Below are 22000 nucleotides of genomic sequence, written 5' to 3' on the forward strand. Positions count from 1 at the left end.
ATGGTAAGTATACGCGCTACAGAGATGCATATTTAGGTTGGAAGCTTAATTAACAATCAACTTTGTGCAATTATTCATTTAATCATTTGTACTACAATTATGGATAACAATGGTAAAAACAATTTGCATTAACCAAAAATCTATAAATCCATACAATATTATATGTTGATAAAAGCATAAATATATCCAATAAAATCATATAGGCTTGCTAAAAGCTATATGGACATAGAATGTCATATATCCATAATACAAAACATATGTTCAAAAATGCTACATAGGCATACAACATAAGACTCTAATCTAGTCATTTCCCTCTAAGGGAAGGAAACAAATCACGAGATATCTTTGGTTGTCGAGTGGATTGGGATGTATATGATGCAAGTATCTTTTGAGTGTGCCCACTCGACCTCCTAATACAATAAAAATATTAGATGTTAATATATATAAAAATCAAATTTTAGATTGATATATAATAGAATAATCAATTACCACATACAAATAATCACAATGTTCATCCACAACAGGCACACGTTCATGATCTGGAGTGACAAGACCCTCTTGCAAGCATCACGATATAAATTAAACTAAATACAAGTATCATTAAAATTTTCAATAATATACTATTAAAAGAAAAAATGCAACGTTAAATTTACTAATCTGTCTCATACTTCTGTCAAAGCAACTGAACTTGTTAATGCTACAACAATACCATGCTCCATTGTAGCATGAACACCAGGAGGAGTCTCTGATGTCAACATCTGAAAATGAAAAAATGTATGTTGCAATTATCGAAGCTATCTTAATTGTTTTACAGCAACATTAATGAATAATTTGCTTACCTGGGTGAAAGGTTGTTGATGAACTTCACTGAGAGATGTTGATGTTGAAGGTCCAACATCAAACTATTTGACATCCAAAATGAGTAATGAGAAAATCATTCGCATAAGGTTCAACTATTCACATATAATAATTATATTTCTTTATTGGTTACAAACATATGGAGTCGATGAAGTCATGAACAAGGGTGCTATGGGAATGCTAGTATTTTGAACACTTTGACCCTAATTTTTTATCATAATCATTTACTAATTTAGTTATATTCTTATGTTTCAAAATAAAATTTAATAAAAAGAATGAAATGGACTTGTAATTAAATTCACCTAAGCATCAATGTTGAATGTTTCATTCAACAAAGATTCTACCATGACAATGTTATCTGTAGTGAAGTCCTCTGAGGATCATAAATGCAAAGAGAGCCACAAGATCGACAAAAGTGAGATGGAACTTGAGGCCTAGAAGAATCACCTGCATCACTTGCATCACCCTCTAGTAGAGGCCTAGCATATTGTCTAAGTGATTGAGCTAATGGAGCCTAAAGTTTTGACCTCAATACTCTCCTTCACAAGGGAAGGAATAATGACATACTCCACCATAGGTCTAGCCAAGGGTCTTGGTGGGAGGTTTGGTCTATGCCCCCACTCTATCATCTGAGGACCCTCCACCTCTACCCTGGAAATCTATAAATTTAATCAAAATAGTTTGGGATCTCATTGAGGATAAACTCACAATAGAGTTTCCTCAAAAAGTATTGGGGTACCTCATGATTATTGCATGGAGGCTGATAAAAAACCATCCATCACCTATCCCAAAAATTATTCTTGTTGGTGTAAATAATTATTCATCATGGATATTATTACACTTACTTAAGTTTACTTAGGATAATGCATTTCATAGTAGTTTGGATATGAGACACTTGGGTGTTTGTGCCACATTGGGATAGTGTGTGTAGGAATTCCACCTCTTATGGTGTTGATCTTGTTATTACACTATCATATCCACTTATTGTGGAGTGATAATTCCACCTTCGGTGGGTGATCCACCTCATGTGGAATATTGTATTATTTCTCCTACCTACCCACACCTATTTCCTACCTACCCTTGTTTCTTATTGAGCCACATGTCATGTTTGTGTGCTCATACATATCCCTAGCCTTGCCTATATAAGCAGGCTCATCTACATTGTATGTAACAACAACTATTGAACAACAACTAGATAATCCAGTTGATTATTGATCATTTTCTATTGATGAGAATACAGTCTATTCTTATCCCATATTATGTCTCTTTCATGTACATTTCAATGACTTCTTGATCTTGGCAAAATCCAACATGGTATCAGAGCTATTGGAGCTTCATTGATTCGTCTTGAAGAGGCATTATTGTGACGTCAAGAGGCAGATCTGAGGAGTATCATCATTTGGAGGCGTCCTAGACCAGATCCGACCTCTCCATTGCGTCCGGAAGGCCATTTCCATGAATTTTGGTTATAAAGTTGGCCTATTTTGGTGAGAAAATTTTTTTCTCCATTTTTGCCTATATCGTACGGATTTTTAAATTTTTTTATATATTTTTCAAAAAAAAAATTTCTCTTTTCAGAAATTTGTTTTCAAAAATCAAAAAAAAAAATTTGAAATTCGAAAAAATCAAAAAAATTGTAGAAGAAAGCAAAAAAAAATCAAAAAAAAACTTTGCTTTTTGGGGGGTCCGCAGACCCCCCCCCCGCGTGATCCGTACCCTTCGTACCTGTCTGCAGTTTCGTGCAGGTACCTCCCGTCCTCGCTGACCGCGCCGACACTGTCTCCAAGCGCCGCAGCCCGCAGCGCCGCTCCACCGCGCCTGGTTCCGTCGCCGTCTGCAGACTCGCGCCGCTCCGAGCCCGGCCGACGCTCCCGCTTCCACCTCGCACAGGTCCTCCGCCCTCGCTTCTCCCGGCCCGCGCTCGTCCACGCCGCCCGAGCTCCCTATCGGCGCTGCAAACTCCCGCGTCCTCCCTCGGCGCCGCTCCCAGCTGCCGCAGACAGTACCACCCTGCGGCTCCTCCCGCGAGCCGCCTCCTGCACCACCCCCGCCACGCGGACGAAGACCGGTGGCCGCGTCCGCCACGTGGCAGGCGGCCACTGGCCCGCGGGAAACCCTCCGTACAGACAGTCAGCAAATTTCCTACGACACGTCAACCGTACGGACGCCACGTCAGCGCGCCACATCATCGCCCGGTCACTTTGCCACATCAGCATTCCATACAGTACGGACATACAGTCATCTGGCCACGTAATCCGTCCGTACGGTACGGACGCCCAGTCAGCCAGGCAGCGAAGTTTTGGCGACGGTCATACGGCCATCAAATTTAACCCCGTGTTTTGCTGACGTCAGCGCCACATCAGCAGGGTTTGGAAATTTTTTGACCCCCTCTCATTTGCATTTTTGATTTTGCAGTTCAACTTCAAATGGCCATAACTTGCTCATTTTTGCTCCTTTTTGGGTGCAATTTGTTTTGAAATGGGCTAGAATTTCGTGCTCTCCGCAGTGGTGAAAGAATTTTTTGATTTTGATGCACGGATTTTTCAGAAAATGCAGTTTTTGGTGACTGTCCCTGAGTAATCCCAGTTTTTGCAACTTCAGAGGCTTCGTTTGGGGTCATCCGACCTCCTTTTTAGGTGCCATTTTTTTTGAAAGTGCGTATTTTTTCATCTACTTTCACATGATGCTATCAGATTGATGTCATTGTAAGTAGAAATTGTACTTTCAGATCTAGGCCATTTTTGGCTCTCTTGGTACTTGTATATTTGTTTGAATCTCAGTTAGATTCATTGCATTATTGATTGAAGTCTCTTGTATCTCAATTGAGAAGTTGTAAAATTTGCATCATAAGCCCACTTTGCCTTGTTTTGCAAGTGGCTCATTGTAATCGCACTAAGTATAAAGTGCCAAAATCATCACTTTTGGGGGGGTACTTTGATTGATTGAATTTGGGGGGTGTCTCTTGTGCTTTTGTGCTCTTGTGTTCCTTCCTTTTTGCTGCTATGGGTTCTTCTAAATTTCCTCTCTTAACTCCACATAATTATGCTACTTGGAAAATTGATGCATGGAGTAAACTTATGGAAAAAGGACTCACTCATTACATTGATGGAACTATTGTTGCTCCAGCTGATCCTAAGGCTGATCCAGTTGGTCACTTAGATTGGCTCACTAAAAATATCATGGCAATTGGTACCTTAAGAAAGTATGTATCAAAGGATCTCATTTTTCATATTGAGAAATGCACTCTAATCAAGGATGCTTGGCAAAAGTTTCAAGACTTGTATGGTCAAGTTGATGAGATTAGGGGATATCAAATTGATAGTGATCTCACCATGTTAGATCCCAAGAACTTTGATACTATACAAGATTATGTCACTAAGGCAAATGAGTTGAGGGCACAACTCAAAGATTGTGGCATTGATAAAAAGGATACTCAATTGATATTCAACTTGATAGGCAAGCTTCCACAAGAATATGCAGCATTTGTTTCTAGTTTCCAAACTCATAGGATGACAATGGGTTCAAGCTACAAAATGCCTACATTTGATGCTTTCAATGAAATGTTGATGATGGAACAAACTAAGTTGATAAGCATGGGCATTCTTAAGACTTCTTCTAAGTCTCAAGCATTAGTGGCAACTCAAGGAAACAAAGGAAATCAAGGAAAGGACAACTCAAACAAGAAGAAATGGCAATCAAAGCCTAAGGAAAAAGCACAATCTTCTCCACAACAAGGAGATTCATCTTCTTCCAAGAGAGATAATTCACCAAAGAGAGAGAGACCTACTTGTGCTTATTGCAAAAAGATTGGTCATGATGAGCATCGTTGCCATACTAAGAAGATTGATGAACTTACACATATCATCAAAAAGCATAACATTGATTTGCCTAAAGTCTACAAGAAGGATGATTCATCAACTTCCACTTCCTCGCATTCAAAAGGAAAAGGGCAAGCATTCATGGCTTCTACAAGTGGAAAGACTCACTCTTTTGGAACAAGAAAAGGACAAGCTCTATGTGCTACAACAAATCATACTTCAGAGAGATGGCTTCTAGATTCAGGGGCTTCTCATCATATGGCATCTTCACAGTCTATGTTCTCTACATTTGAGCCTTGCACCATGCCTCAGATTTTGATGGGCAATCATACATACATGGATGTGATTGGGAAAGGATCTATTGACATTGGGGATAACTCCTTCAATGATGTGTTGTGTGTACCCCACTTGACAAACAATCTCCTTTCTATCTATCAAATCACACATGGCGCAACTAAGAGAGTTGTGGAGTTCACACCTGACTCAGTTTTTATTAGAGACATGGAGACTAGAGCTATCATTGCAACTGGGGTGGTTGATCATGCATCTCGGTTATACTCCTTTTCAGATTTTGTTGATGATGATGATTTCACATTTGATGATTCTACACATGTTGATCACACTTATTGTGATGATTCAGATTTTGAGGAGAACTTTGGATACTTGAATTTGGGGATTCTCACATGTAACCCAGTTCTTGAGTCTTGTACTTCATCTTCTCATATTGATATCCCATCACCTATTGCACCTGATGATGCAGATAGTGCGACAGTTTTGCCTTCATGTGATTCAGTGCAGCAGGATATACATTGTCTTCCAGCTTCAGATTCATGGGATGATTACATGACAGATATTGCAGGTTTGTTTGTGGAATCCTACATTGCAGATTTGGGAGACATCATTGATGACATACATCTTCTCTTTGATGAAGATGATCCTTCTTCGATTGTTGCGAGGGCACACTCTGACCCTCTTGTTCATTCTCTACATGATCATACTTTCGAGGTTGACATGATTGTGGATACTTATGTACAGCAGTTGGAGGAGGTCTCTTTATTCTTTGAGGAGACACATGAGTCTTTGGATATTGTTCTCCATCCATCTTCACTAGATGTTGGAGTTCCTTTTTCAGCAGTATGGCACAGTTTACCATCTTTGGAAGGGGTATCTTTCAGCATTGACATGGGGACACTTGAGCAGTTTTCAGAGATTCCTTTCATCATGAGTTTTCTTCATACATCTTCCCTTCATGATTGGGGAGACTTCATGGATACACCTTTGGTTTTGTTTCTTCCTAAGGGGAGGAATGTTGTTCGACGTTCGTGGAGCAGTTTCTTCATACATCAAGCTTCTATCATTGGTGCAGATTCTTCATTGAGGGATGATCACAGTTTGACTTCTCTTCTTCTCTCGTATGGGGGGGACCTTTTCCTCACATGGGGTTTTGTTCCTCACATACTTCTTTGAGAGTTCTCTTGTATAGCTTTCATCTCTCTTTTTGGGGGAGGGTTTTTTCCCATTGGGTTTTTCTCTCTTTCCCCACTTTGTGAGAGATTTCATTGCATTGGTTTGCATGCATTTGCATTTGTGCATGGGTACCTAACATGGCCTCGTAGCCGGGACCCATCTTGCATTGCTTAGTTGCATTGTAGACTTAAGTGCATTCCCCTAAGTTGCACTTAAGGGGGGGTGTTGGTGTAAATAATTATTCATCATGGATATTATTACACTTACTTAAGTTTACTTAGGATAATGCATTTCATAGTAGTTTGGATATGAGACACTTGGGTGTTTGTGCCACATTGGGATAGTGTGTGTAGGAATTCCACCTCTTATGGTGTTGATCTTGTTATTACACTATCATATCCACTTATTGTGGAGTGATAATTCCACCTTCGATGGGTGATCCACCTCATGTGGAATATTGTATTATTTCTCCTACCTACCCACACCTATTTCCTACCTACCCTTGTTTCTTATTGAGCCACATGTCATGTTTGTGTGCTCATACATATCCCTAGCCTTGCCTATATAAGCAGGCTCATCTACATTGTATGTAACAACAACTATTGAACAACAACTAGATAATCCAGTTGATTATTGATCATTTTCTATTGATGAGAATACAGTCTATTCTTATCCCATATTATGTCTCTTTCATGTACATTTCAATGACTTCTTGATCTTGGCAAAATCCAACAATTCTTAATCCCTTCATGATGGTACCAATGGATAGGAAACCTTCTACATCAAGGTTGTAAAGGTTGACTCATTTGGGGGTCCATGAAAAGGGCACACAAGTCAAATTTGTTAATTTTCTTATTCTTCACTTCCTCATATGATAGTTTGTTGACATAAAATTATCTTCGTTCTTCCTTTTTATTGGACCAAAATTTGATTTTCCTACTCATTGATTGTATATGAGACGATATATTGCAGAGAATTAATAAGGCTTGTCCTATGAAAAATTGTTCTAGTGGGATATTTTAGCCTTGTGATCAATTCCTCGAGCTATTTTTGATTATTTTCTATTTGCCCTAATATATTTTCTTGTTTACCTATGGGATGCCTAGGGATTACAGGAGGTTTTTAATGTGCTTGTTGCTTGTTCTTCAAGAGGGTCTTCATGAGGAGGTGATTGAGTGTTTTAAACACTTTCTTGTGAAATCTCAATTCCTGTCAACTAGAATAAATTTAAATTAAGAAACCTAGTTTAATCTACAACTTAATAAAAAATTGAAACTAAGAAATAAAAAATGCATACCTCTTCGAGCTCTTCGTTGTTGTGGCATTTTAATGAAGAATGGACAACTTGAAGGGCAAAATCTAGCTTCTTCTTTTGGCGAGCGTAGGACAAGGGAGCATAAAATCACCCAAAACCCGGGCAACAACATAAATGAATAATGAAATGGAGAAATGCAATTTTAAGAGTTTTTTTTGTGTTTTGGCACACACCTTATAGGTTTGGCACAAGCCTACATGGTGTGCACCTTGTAGACGTATAAAAATGACCACTTTCTTAAGTGAATATTTAATATTCATTTTTAATCTCATTCCTCTATTTAATTAAATTTAATTAAATATAATTATTCATATTCATCTATTTGATTAAATAAATTATTCAATTTATTTAATTAAATTCACCTAAACCTTTTCTACCCCTTTAATTAAATAAATCACTTTATTTAATTAATTCCCCTTTCTTTCCTTTTTAATTAAATTTACATTATTAGATTGATTCTTGCAAATAAATCTATTTATTTATTTAAATCCCCCACTTGTGTTTATGCAAGTTGCATCTATTTTAGTTGAAATAAAGTAATTTTTTTAAATTAAAATTACCCTCCATCTAGTTGCATTCTCCTACATCTCCCACTTGCCTCCCTAAACCCCCTTCTAGATTCTTCTAATCAATTCTAAATTAGCCTAACCCATCTCCTAAATATTTTCACATCCCTTAACAAAGGGAATTCACTTCTCAAACCCTCAAAGTCTTTGAAAACCATTAAAGGCTTTATGTCTCCAACAAGTTAACCTTGAAAGTCTTCCAAACCATTAATGGTTAACTCAACCCTCTTGCATGATTAGAGACTTCCTCTCTAACTCAACCCTCATCTAACCACGGGGTCTCATCAAGCATTCATTGCTTTGACCATGGTTATTCCTTTAACCCTTCCACAAGAGTTTATCCTTTGGGTAAAAGATTTATCCAATGGATAACCTTAACCTAACCTTAACCCTTACCCCCTAAGGTAGCCATGAGGTCTTCTCAAGCATTTAATGCTTATTACATCTCCTCTCAAGCAGTCTTATGTTGACAATTGTCACCATTTCATTAGTGAGAATTGTAAACATATATTGATAACTTTCAATCTTGGCCCTTGTTAAGATTATCCAATCTTGATCCTTCATTGCCCTATTTTTCCTATAAATAGAGCTCTCATTCCTCCATTTTGATATCCAATTATTTAGTATCAAACTTATAGACATTTTACTAAACATCTAATCTAAATAATTTTTAATCAAGCATTTAGCCTCTTTTTGATAGAAATAATCTTCATAGTATCTTAAATAGGCATTTGTATTATCCCATAATGATCATGTTAGACTAGTATATCATGCTAGGATAGTTTTGTTACTAATCCTTTCATTTTGTTGTCATATCCATGCTAGTTTAAAACATGTTTGACTTAATATCATGCATAACTAGGAATGTATCCATGCTAGATTGATCAATATCCCTCATTTTCATGATTGTCATCCCTAAGTCACTTTGCTTAGTGATCTGAGAGAAAAGGCATTAGGGGTCTTGTGAAATAGAGAACAATGGAATATCCCTTGGGAAGTTGAGTTATTCAATATAACTCCATAACTTGCACCAAGAGTCCCATTGGTGTGTGGATCAATTTGAAATCATATTTTCCATTTCATCCACCCACTTTTTCCACACACATTTTTGGCGCCCATCGTGGGGCTTAACCCCATAAATAACATCATTTTTAATGTAGGACTAATATTGCAGGTACGCGAAAAAGCTAAGTTAGCACGTGGGAGTCCTTCGTTGGTGCATAAAAACCATTTTATAGTGCATATTGCTGACTGTTTAGCGCATCAGACCCTATCCTTAGTGCATTGAGTAGTTCTATTAATGCATCACTATTCCACTAGTAACAGTAAAATCATAGCGCTTTAGGAAGTCAGTCTAGCATATCCCAGCAACAGTTTAGCACATAGGGTCTTTTCTGTAGCGCTTTTGTGTTGTTCTGTAGTGCATTGGTGTAACAACTTAGCGCATAGGGTTAGTAGAGCAAAAGAGAAAGTTTGTAACCTAGAAAAATCATTTTAGGCTTGTGAAAGCCCACACTAATTTTTTTATCATTGACTATGTGCAGGTTTAATCTTTTATGCAGGGGAAGGAGTTAGTTTATAAATTTTTCTTTCTCTCAAAAAGAGTTGGTTAAAAAGAATTCACTCTCCATGTTTTCTGCAAAGTTAAAATAAACCTCACATTTCATTTTGGAGTACTTAAAATGAACATCAGATTTCCTTTTGGGGCTTAAAAGAATATTCCTATTTCCTTATTTGCAAAGTAAAAAGAACAACAAGATTCACCTTTTTGCTTTCTTGCAAATTAGAAAAAGAACACACTCCATTTTTGGAAGCTTTAAAAAGAACAAGACAATGTTTATTTTCTTGCAAAGTTTAAAACAAACCTCACCATCCTTTGGTGTCTAAAAGGATCAATTTTATTTTGCAAAGGTAAATGAACTTCATCTTTAATTTTTAAGCAAAAAGAGGGAAATCTTTCCCCTATTGACTTTACAATTTGTTGACTCAATATCAAAAATTTGCTTTGTTGACCAGGACTTTTTTACTTAGATAGAAAAATCACTGATTTGAAAGCTAAAAGGAACACCATGCTTTTTTGGAGCAACATCTTTAAATATATTCTAGCAAATCACTGAATTGAAAGGATAAAAAGAACCATTTGTGTCTTGTCTCGAAAGTGGAAGGTATATGCTCTCCCCTTAACTGGGTGACCAAAAAGCCAAACCACTCTTTCATGCTTTAGGTGTTTCAAACTACTAAAATCCTTTAGCTGGCCTGCCCTCCGGAGTTTCTCTTAGAGCGCCAATTAAATGGTCGGTGAGAGGGGAATGACCTAAGTGGGAAACAACTTTATCAACCCACTATAATCAAAAGTGGAGGATGACGAAAGTCCCTTCAATGGTTTTGCTCAGCGATTAGCCTTCCCCTAGTATCTTTACAATATGTAAAGCCTTTGTTCTAAAGGTTGGGAAGCCTCCCGAGGGATTTTATCACTGAAGACCGAACATGAAGCTTGATTACGAACTTTAGCAATAGAAACCTTGAGCCGAGTCAGTATCCAAACATCCTCAATATCATAGTGCAAGGGTGGGGAAGAATCCACCCCCAAGATTACTCACCATATATCTCCCAAGTTAACTACCCAATTGTGAAGCAAATCACTTTGGGTTAATTTATGGCAAAAGGCAAAAAAATCGGGCGCCCCCTAGGGGGTGACACAGTTGTTTGAGCTGACAGAGTATCGAGACTAGTGGGTTATGTTATTGTTGATGACCCTTGAATAAAGAGTCTATCTGATTTGTATTCTTTGTATCCAAACCTATGAAAATATTGGGGATTTGAACACATCCTGGCAGAACATACACTATCTGTTTAGTATAGACAAAATTAGTTGTCTTTTTCATGTTGTGTTTTCAGTTTATACTCTCAGAAAATCATCCATAAAAAATCAAACAAGTGTTAAAATTACCAAAATACCAAAAATAGAGCAATCAGGACAGTTTAGCGCATAAGAGCAACCTCTTAGTGCATTGGAAACATTGTTTAGTGCATACCAGCCCAACTTTAGTGCTTTTATCCATCAAATTAGCGCATAAGACTTATTTTCTGATAAAACTTCACTAGCGCTTCGGGAAATCATATTAGCGCTTTTAGGCATTAGTCTAGCGCATTAGGGGCAAACATTAGTTCTTTGAATCTGAACTTTAGCGCTTTGAATCTGAACTTTAGCGCATAGTCAGGACATATCAGTGCTTGATCCTCCCTGTCAAAACAAAATTCAAAATATTGAGTTAGCACGTAGCACAGGCAACTTAGCGCATAGGTAGCTTTGAATAGCCCATCTAGATCACACAGTAGCACATCCGATCTCTGTCTTAGCGCATAGGTAAAACTTAGAAAAATAGAGAGTGAATTGAGCATTTTTAAAAAAATTTATCATCAGTCTTGAATACCCTTTTGGACTCTTAGTCAAACTCACGAATCAAAATTCAAACCAGAACATCCGAGAAATACTTCAAACAATTCAGCAAGCGTCTTCAAAACAAAATTGTCAGAACTAAAACTAGCTAGAGATAAAACTTTCTCCAATCAAAATCAGGTAACATCATCACATTGATCAAAAGGTCCACCAACTAAACGGATTCCATCAACTAAACATACCTAGTTTAAAATTAAGTTGTCAAATCGAGTCTCCATATCGGGAAACTCTTATTCCATATCATTTGACGCGCTTTGTCATGGAGGCGAATCTAAACCTCTGCTCGATAAAATTAGGCTTAAGTTTTCAAACAAAGTATCTCAATCCAAACAAATCAAAGGAAACCATTGATCACTCGTGTATAACCACTCCTCATATTTTGAAAAGAAAAATTCTTCATCACAACACTAAGTTGAAGAAACGACAACCTAGTTCCAAAACACTTGCCAAATGAAACAAATTTCTCTACATAAATCGTTAACTCTTCAAATCACATGACACCTTTCTTCATCATATGCGATTGTATCTTCAAGACAAGTCAAATGAATTTGACAAAGAACCATTAAGAAGCAGATCCTTTTGCCAAAAATCAACATTCAGTCAACGCTTGAATCATGGAGGAAAGATCAACCCCGCTTTCTTCCCAGAAGTCTGCATCACTTATAACGTAGCTTGATTTGAACCACCAACCCCCGAACAAAAAGAAGAGGAAGAGTTTGTCCCCTTTGTCACATAAAGTTTCTACTAGATGCCCGATGTCACTCACTCTCAACGAAACAAGCAAAGTGAACCACAACTAGAGTCCAATATGGGTCAAAGATTATCAAACCCATTCGATTATACTGATCTAGGGGAAACAAAGATCACTTAGGGGCTTATTCAAGAATGTCAAGAAAACCCCTCATTCCAAAAACTTATGGAAAGACTCATAGAAGCTGACAAAGAAAAATACATGCTCATGCTAAAAGCAAAGGAGTTAGACTTTCTGAAGACTTCAACACTGAAACCTTTAGGACAAGGTCTCAAAATTATGCTTATCAAGAACAACAGAGAGAAGAGGAAACACGTGACCCTGAACAAAACATACCTGAACAACATAACATACAAGAACACACCCATACCCAAACTAGGGATAACAAAAGAGAGGAACCTTTTCCTCGACAAATAAATGCGCTCATGGTTGCTCTTACACAACAAATACAAATGTTGCAAAGACAAATGCAGGACATGCAACAGGGTACCACAGTACGATATTCCTTAAACGAAATTTGTCCTTACCCCTTTGACAGGAAATTAAACATGATACCTTTTCCCCTGAATTCAAATAACCCAAATATGATAAGTATGATGGTAAGAGTGATCCCCATGATCATGTTCAAGAGTTTTGTACCATGAGCCTTGAATTTGCCCATGATGACACTTATTTAAAGAGGCTATTCCCAAGAATTTTGGGAGGGCAAACAATGGAGTGGTTGTCTAAACTTACACCTCCCATTAGATCCTTTGATGAGTTGGTCAATAAATTTACCACACAATACTCCTACAATATTCAACACACAATCACCATGTTGGATGTATGTAATACCAAACAAAAAAATAATGAAACATTCATGGTGTTTCTTCAACATTGGAGACGAATGGTTTCGAGATATCCTCGAGATGTGCCTGAAAAGGAAAAGATGGAAATTTTCATCGACAATCTAAATAGTGAGATGAGTTATATACTCAAGCTCCGGTGCATACCATCTTTATCCAAATTAATTGAAAACAAAATCCAAGTAGAGGAGGCATGCATCAAGAAAGGAACATTGAATTTCTTCAAAGAAGGAACTAATTCATCTAACTCTCACTTTAACAATCAAAACAACAACAACACTTTAGACAAATCTAGATTTTGGACCAGAAACAAAAATGTTGTTAATGAGGGAGGAACTGATGCTAATGATATAAAATCCAAACAACTAGTATTGGCTTTATCAGATAATCCTCAGGCTACCAAGAATCAAAAGGGTGTTAACCAAGGCACTAGCACTTATCCACCAAATACCAATCAGAGACCTTTAAATACAAACTGTAGACACCTAAAAATGGTCAACGCTTGCGAGGTCATACTTTAACATTTGCGCATTGCCTCATTTTAGGTTTTTGTGTCGCATTAACATTTCTCCTATGTCACGCACTTGGTTTTTATCATTTGCGAGCATCGAGTCATTCTTCTACATTCTTCATTCTGTCTCGCTTTTAAATTTGGTCTTGTCGACAACACTATCCAATCATGATTTTGATCGATTTTATCCTATCGTATCAATGTGCGTGCTAATTTGTTATCATTTTGGACATCGTCAGTCCTAATTAGGATTTTGTCCTCTTATCGATTTGTCATCAATCTTTATCATTTTCAATCTTGTCATTTTGCGATCAATTTGTCATCGGTCATTGTCATGTTCGATCTTATCATTTTGCGATCGAGTTGTCATCGATCGTGGTCATTTTCAATCTTGTCATCCTGCAATCTATTTTGTCATAAATCCTTGTCCTCTTGTCAATTTTGTCATTTTGCGATCATTTCGCTATCGATCATTGTCTGTCTCAATTATGTCAATTTGGATCAATTTGTCATTGTTCCTCGTCAATTGGCGCATTTATCAATCAAATCATTTATCACATTGGTTATTTATCAATCCAAAATCAAATCAAATCGAGTCAATTATCTTTCATCAAGACCTAATTCACCTTCTAGGGTTTCATGATTTAGTCATTTAACCTTGCTTATCATTTTCTTCCTTTAGGATTAATAAATTACTTATTTATCCTAAGTCTTCTCATTACAATTAAATCTTCATTTAATTGGCTAATTATTCCTCTTTGTGAATTAATTAATAAATGAAAGATTATTAATTAATTTACCTAATTTCAAATTCCTAATTTTCATCAATTTCAATTTTCTAATTTTCTTAATTCCTAATTTCAAATTTCTTCCTATTTCCCTCCTAAATTCATGGAAATGACATGTCAATTTGTCATAATTTGTCATAATTGACAATCAATCAATTCTTGACATAGAAATTTGTCATAAATTGTCATGAATTATCAATCAACAAATTGTGCATAGAAAGTGCATAATTTGTCATAATTTGTCATAATTGACATAATTGATTTGCAATTTCCATTTGAATTGAATCATGCTAATCTTGTCATCTCTCCAATTCTTCTATAAATTGGATGATCTTCATCAATCAAGGCTAATTGGTAATTGGTAATTGATAATCAGGCTATCGAATCTAAGCTTCTAGTACTCTTGATCAAAAATCTCGTCTACTTGCTTTCAATTGTGTGTGCACTTGTAGGTGAGATCCACAACTATTTGGAGAGGAAAGAAGAACAATGGAGCCGCATGGAAGGAACATTCAAATCGTCATCTGGTTTGCACAATCATTAGTTTTGTCTGCTTTGTTTTCATGTCTCTATTGAATGTGTCTTAGGATAGATTCATTGCAATGAATGCATTTGTGGATGATTTATATTTCTATCTTGTTTTGTGATGATTTCCTATTTCCTAATGAAAGGCGATAAAAGGACAAATCATAGCAGATCAACTTGCAGACGCTCCTATTTCTGATGATCATCCCATGTTGACTGATTTTCCAGATGAATCAGTCTTTGCTTTCACATCATCTACTGAATGGAAGTTATACTTTGATGGATCCCATACCAAGTTCGGGTCCGGAGCTGGTATTCTGTTTGTCACCCCTCAAGGTGATGCTATTCCAAAGTCCTACAGAATAACTTTCCACTGTACCAATAACATTGCAGAGTATGAAGCACTAGTCACAGGACTCCGAGTAGCAGTCCACTGGAACATCAAGCATTTGCATGTTTATGGAGATTCTCAATTAGTCATCCGACAAGTGAATGATGACTATGAAATAAAAGATGAAAAGCTTATTCCTTATAAGCACATGGTAGATTTCTTCAAGACAAAATTCACAGCTATCCATTTCAGTCAAGTGCCAAGAATGCAAAACAAGTCGGCAGATGCAATGGCTACAATCGCTTCCATGTTGAATATGCCTCATAATATGGACAAATGTGAATTCTTGGTCGAACAATTGCTGGTCCCCTCTTTTGACATTCCGACACCTGATGTGATGTGCGTTCTTGTTGGTCCCAACTCCCCATGGTATAATGACGTATATCAATATTTGAAATCCCAGACCTTACCACCTAACCTTTCCGCGAACCAACGCCGAGCCTTTATCCGACAGACAGCCAAGTATGTCATCATCGCCGACACCCTTTACTGCCGTTCCTTTGACCATACCCTCCTCAGGTGTTTGGATTCTGACGAAGCACAAACAGCTTTACACGAGGTTCACGATGGTATATGTGGGGGCCATTTCAATGGTCTTAGCTTAGCCAAAAAGTTGATTCGTGTTGGGTATTATTGGCCCACTTTGGAAAAAGATGTTCATGATTTTGTTAAAAAATGTTACAAGTGCCAGATCCATGGAAATTATATTCATGCACCAGCCCAAGAGCTTCATTCTATCATATCTCCATGGCCCTTTTCTCAGTGGGGATTGGATCTTATCGGCAAGATTCACCCAACATCTGCAAATGGACACAAGTTCATTATTACAGCTACAGAATATTTTACCAAATGGATCAAGGCTATCCCCATGACTTATATCACTGGTGTCCAAATTTCAAAATTCTTGCTGAACTATATCATATGCAGATATGGGGTACCCCTTGCCATAGTCACAGATAATGGTCGACCTTTTAAGAATAAAGATGTCAAAGAACTCTGTGACAAGTTTCATATTCAACATCGTTTTTCCAGTCCGTATTATCCACAAGGTAATGGGCAAGCTGAAGCATCAAATAAAACCATTATCAAGATCCTGAAGAAGGTTGTCAATGACGCTGGTCGAGATTGGCATGTACAGTTAAATCCAGCACTATGGGCCTATCGCACTTCTATCCGCACACCTACTGGCGCAACACCTTATTCCTTGGTGTATGGTACGGAAGCCATTTTACCTTTGGAAGTCAAGATTCCTTCCTTGCGGGTTTCCTTGCAACACCTGATTGATGATGAGACACACAGAGTCTCTCGGTTGCATCAGCTTGAGATGTTAGATGAAAAGCATCAGACAGCTCTGACACATTTGCAAGCATATCAAAACCGTCTCCGTCGCTCTTATAATAAGAAAGTCAAAGGGCGACACTTCGAAGTGGGAGACCTGGTTTTAAAGGCAAATCCCAAGAATGCACAGTCTACTGACATCATCAAGGGCAAGTTTGAACCTAATTGGGTTGGGCCTTTCATCGTAACTGCAGCATATGGCTCGAGGGCATATCAGCTTGCTACCCCGGAAGGTGAACCTTTGTCCAATCCTATCAACAACATGCATCTTCGCAAGTACTGGGCATAATTCTCTATCAGTACTTATTCAAATATGATCCTGAAAAAATACAAAAAAATGAAAAAATGAAAAATACAAAAAAAAATGAAAAAAGAGAAAAAAGGAAAAGAGCAAAAAAAAAAAGTAAAGAGAAAAAAATGATTCGCCCTCTAGTGAAAACCTGGCAAACAAGCGCTTTGGGCAAGTACCATGGTGAAAACCTGGCAATCAGGTGCCATGAGTAATGAGATTATTGCTTCGTCATCTATCATGACTTCTAGCTATGTTTTTTCTCGGCCGGTTTACCATGCCTATATTTGTCTCGACCCAATGATCTATTCCAGGCCTGTTATTGGTCAACATCACTGTCTTGCCTACTCCAGTTTCTTGTACATATGTTTTGGTCCCGGTCTATGTGTCTTTCAAATGCGCATTGGGTGCCTTCCCCTTGTCATGATCAATCACTGGAACTTTTAAATTGAAAAATGTCTTGAAAAAATCTCATAAAAATTGAAAAATGTCCTGAAAAAATATCATAAAAATTGAAAAATGTCCTGAAAAAATATCATAAAAATTGAAAAATGTCTTGAAAAAATCTAATAAAAATTGAAAAATGTCCTGAAAAAATCTCATAAAAATTGTAAAATGTCTTGAGAAAATCTCATAAAAATTGAAAAATGTCCTGAAAAAAGATCATAAAAATCGAAAAAGTCCTGAAATAATCCAAAAAAATCAAATAAAGTCCTGAAAAAATCTTCAAGCAAAAAAAATCGAATAAAGTCCTGAAAAAAGTATCTAAAAACTGAAAAAATGAAAATCCCTAAAAATCATAAAAAGTCCTGAAAAAAATGAACACAACAACATTTCAACACATTAAAATCCAAAAAACACGCATTTTGCAATCAATAATCCCTTTGTGCATAGACAGATCCCTGAGCATCCATCCAATGACACGCAATCCAACACTGTGCTTTAATGAAATCACGCTTAAATAGATGAACTTTTCAATCAAATCAGACATTCAAACTGATCACACTTGTCATATCAATCAACCTCAAAATCAATTCGTCCTTGGCACATTATCATGGGTCTTATACAGGGTGTGGTATACTCGAAACCAGACTGTGTGTTGTCTTAGACGGGGTACCGCATTCCCTGAAACCAGACAGCATGATCGTCCTATCAGCACGTTCAACTTTTGACAACGAAGATCAAGGTGTTTGTTTGATTTGTTGGAATTTGTGTATCTTATTTTTTTATTGATTTATCTTTGGCTTCGCTCATGTTCCTATGTTGCTCGATGATGTCACTGAGTGATTTAGAGTGACCGGGATGGCTCATGGTCTTTTTCTTTTTTGATTGTGATTGTCGTTTGTCTGTGATGTGTCTGTCTTTTGCAAAAAGGGTTGCATTTCAGCTCTGGCCTTCAATGCCATGATGCTACGCATCCATTTTGCTACATAAAAATAAAGGTTCTCACCTACAAAGTGCATTACTGAAAGCAAGTTTTTCTTCGTCTCTAACTCTCCCCTGTCTCATTTCTTCTTACTAACATTTCTTCCGTCAGTCCGGATAGTTAGTTCGGTCTAGTGCTCCGATATCCAAACACATATGCTGCATCCTGCATCCATTTGGTTAGTACATTTGCATTACATTTGCACCACATCAAGCATTTTATCCATTTCATTTCATAAATACACCAAAAATACATAAAAATACATCCATACATGTTCATAAACAAGTACATAAGTCATCCATTCATAGCAAAATAACTACAAATCATAACATGTTGCATCCCATCATATCGATGCATTTCATATCACATATCATAATAATATCGGAGTACAAAATCGGACTGTCTGTCCTAAGTATGGCCCGCAGGCTGACTACAACATGTCAAACTACATAATGTCCACTGTCTATCATAAGGAGCACGTGCCTCTATCACTGGGTGCTCCCTCTATCCTCCTCATCCCTGCCATGTCTCGCGGATGATGTCCCTCCTGGTCCTGGCTATGGTGGTCTCATAGGTGCACTCACCCCCATGCTGCTCAATGACCTCCGAGAGCATGACTTGCTCTCTGTCCTCGATTGTGCCCGATATGAAGGTGCTCTCCACTCTGATGGAACTGCACTCTCATATAGTGTCCTCCAATACAGTCTCTCCTCTCCGGTCTCTACCAGCATCTGTGCCATCTCCCATGCACTGGCATCCCTAATCGACCCAATGAACTTAGTGACTCTCTGTCCCTCTCACCGTGCCTGAGCTATTGTTGTATCTCGTTCTATCCTCAAGCTGGCATTCTGTCTTTCCAATGTTGCAATATAGTCCTGCTGACTCGCTATGGTAGCCCTGCACATCTCCATCTCTTCTATCCTAGCTGTCTCTGACTCTATGGGAATATCCTGCAATGTCTCCTGATCAGCTGAGTCTGGCTCATCATCATCCTCCCCACCATCATCTCCCTCATCCCCATCCCCGTCATCCTCATCATCCTCATCATCCTCGTCATCCTCATCATCTCCCTCCTCTCCTGTGAGTGGGAAGTCCTCCTGTCGCCTCGATACTGGAATATCTGGATCTGTCAATGGCACTGGCCGTCGTCGTGCAAACCATCTCTCATACTCATCTGTCGTCCCGGCGTCTGCCACATCTGACCTCCAATCCCACTATCTCTGTTGTAGTTCTGCAAAGTCAGCATATGCTATGTGTGGCTGAATCATACTCCCCCACTAACTTGTCTCTCTGTGAGATCGGGCAAAGTGTGCAGTCCTCCTAGGTACATCCTGCCTCTCTCCAAACTGTCGTCTGACTCTCTTTGACAGGTACATCTCAATCACTCTCTGCCAATTCACCGGTCGCCCAATTAGGTACCTCTCTTGTCTACAATAGGGTAGCTCATCACTGTCATCTGACCATCCCGGACAATCACGATATGGCCTCCATATGAACTCTCTCAGTCGATCTAGCTCATGTCGCCAGTATAATATGTATCCAAAAGGACCCTGTCTCAGTGCTCCACCATAGCAATACACATATGGTTGGTGTGGTACAACCTGTCTCTCTGTAATCGGTCGACATATGGCTATGTGCTCAAATGCCCATACCTAAAGCAATGTGACTCCACAGCTCAAAGTCTGCACTCCCTGATAGGCTATCTGATTCAGCTGAAAATATAGCATAGCAAGCACACATGGTCCCCACGCATACACCATCCCCTCTGTCACCATCTTCTCTAGCACTCTTCCCCATCCAATAGGGAATCCATGTCCTCGTCTGTCTCCTGCTAGCAGACATGCTATCACAACTGCTATCACCACACATCGCTGATCATACTCTCTTGCCATAGTCTCCCAACGGATCTCCCTCTCGACAATGTCCAGATCATCTGCATCACACTCTAATAGCCTACACAATGCATCTCTCCCTGTCACTAGGTCATACTCTATCATCTCTCCATGTATCGGAATGCGGAGGATACGCCATACATCCTCCAATGTCACTGTCACCTCGCCAGTCGCCAAATGGAATGAGGAGGTCTCCGAATGCCATCACTCTGCCAATGCGGTAAGCAATCCTGTGTTTGCCCTAATCTCAGGCATGTATGTGATGTAATATATGCCAAGTCCTGCTAATGTGTCTCTGTCCGTGCTCTTGAGTCTATGTCGTAGCCTGAAACAGTCTGGTCGATTCTCCCGCGTGATCAATGGATACTGTCGACTCTGCATCACAATTGGGGCATCTTTTTGTCAGTTTTAGTGTTTGTTCCTACGGGCTACATTTCCTTGTTTTATGGCCAAATTCGGGTGTACTTTATCTATTTTACCCTATCCTACCCTTGTCCCCCCTTTTCAGGTCCTTTGCATGCAGTTTTGAACCTAAATTGAGTCTTACATGCACAATTGCGCTTGTGTCTTGCCTCTTGCGCCTGTGTCTTGACTCTTGCACCTGTGTACCCTTACACAAGCATAGAATACCTGACACAAGCGTAGGATTCGCCCTGCACAGGCGCAGAAGTCAGTTTCTGCATCCCCTGTGGGCCCCGCAATGTCCCGCAAGCATTCAAAATTCATGAAATTGAAAACATGGGTTTTTGAGATCCATACTGCTGCTCCTGCGTCGTCCGGTCGTCTAAATGTGCGTACACATTCTCCAAGGTGATCCGCCATTGGAATGTTCGCCATCTCTCTGCAAGTGTCCTTGTCCAGAGCACCAAATCCTCCTCTTTAGCTAGTGCAAATGAGCAATTTTCCACCTCTTGGTCTCATTTATAGCTCTTTGTCATTGCATAGATGGACGTGCGTCTTCTCCATGTTATGTTGGTCACGGTCTTTTGCATCTTCAATTGCTTGTCCTTCATGCATCCGATCTCTGATTGTCCGTCCGTTCGATCCTATCATTTATATCGATCAATTGACCTCTTTTCTGCATGTTTCCGGCCAATTCCTCGAGGGGGCATGCATATATCATTGTTATTGTCTGGGGCATTTTCATATGTCATTGTCAGCGTCCGGGGCATTTTCATTATTGTTCTTTGAAACAACGCTTAAAATCGCATTGTCTCAAAGAGGGGCAAAATGTAGACACCTAAAAATGGTCAACGCTTGCGAGGTCATACTTTAACATTTGCGCATTGCCTCATTTTAGGTTTTTGCGTCTCATTAACATTTCTCCTATGTCACGCACTTGGTTTTTATCATTTGCGAGCATCGAGTCATTCTTCTACATTCTTCATTATGTCTTGCTTTTAAATTTGGTCTTGTTGACAACACTATCCAATCATGATTTTGATCGATTTTATCCTATCGTATCAATGTGCGTGCTAATTTGTTATCATTTTGGACATCGTCAATCCTAATTAGGATTTTGTCCTCTTATCGATTTGTCGTCAATCTTTATCATTTTCAATCTTGTCATTTTGCGATCGATTTGTCATCAGTCGTTGTCATGTTCAATCTTGTCATTTTGCGATCGAGTTGTCATCGATCGTGGTCATTTTCAATCTTGTCATCCTGCAATCTATTTTGTCATAAATCCTTGTCCTCTTGTCAATTTTGTCATTTTACGATCATTTCGCTATCGATCATTGTCTGTCTCAATTATGTCA

This window comes from Cryptomeria japonica, unplaced genomic scaffold (genome assembly GCF_030272615.1).
Source record: "Cryptomeria japonica unplaced genomic scaffold, Sugi_1.0 HiC_scaffold_216, whole genome shotgun sequence".
Classification (NCBI taxonomy): domain Eukaryota; kingdom Viridiplantae; phylum Streptophyta; class Pinopsida; order Cupressales; family Cupressaceae; genus Cryptomeria; species Cryptomeria japonica.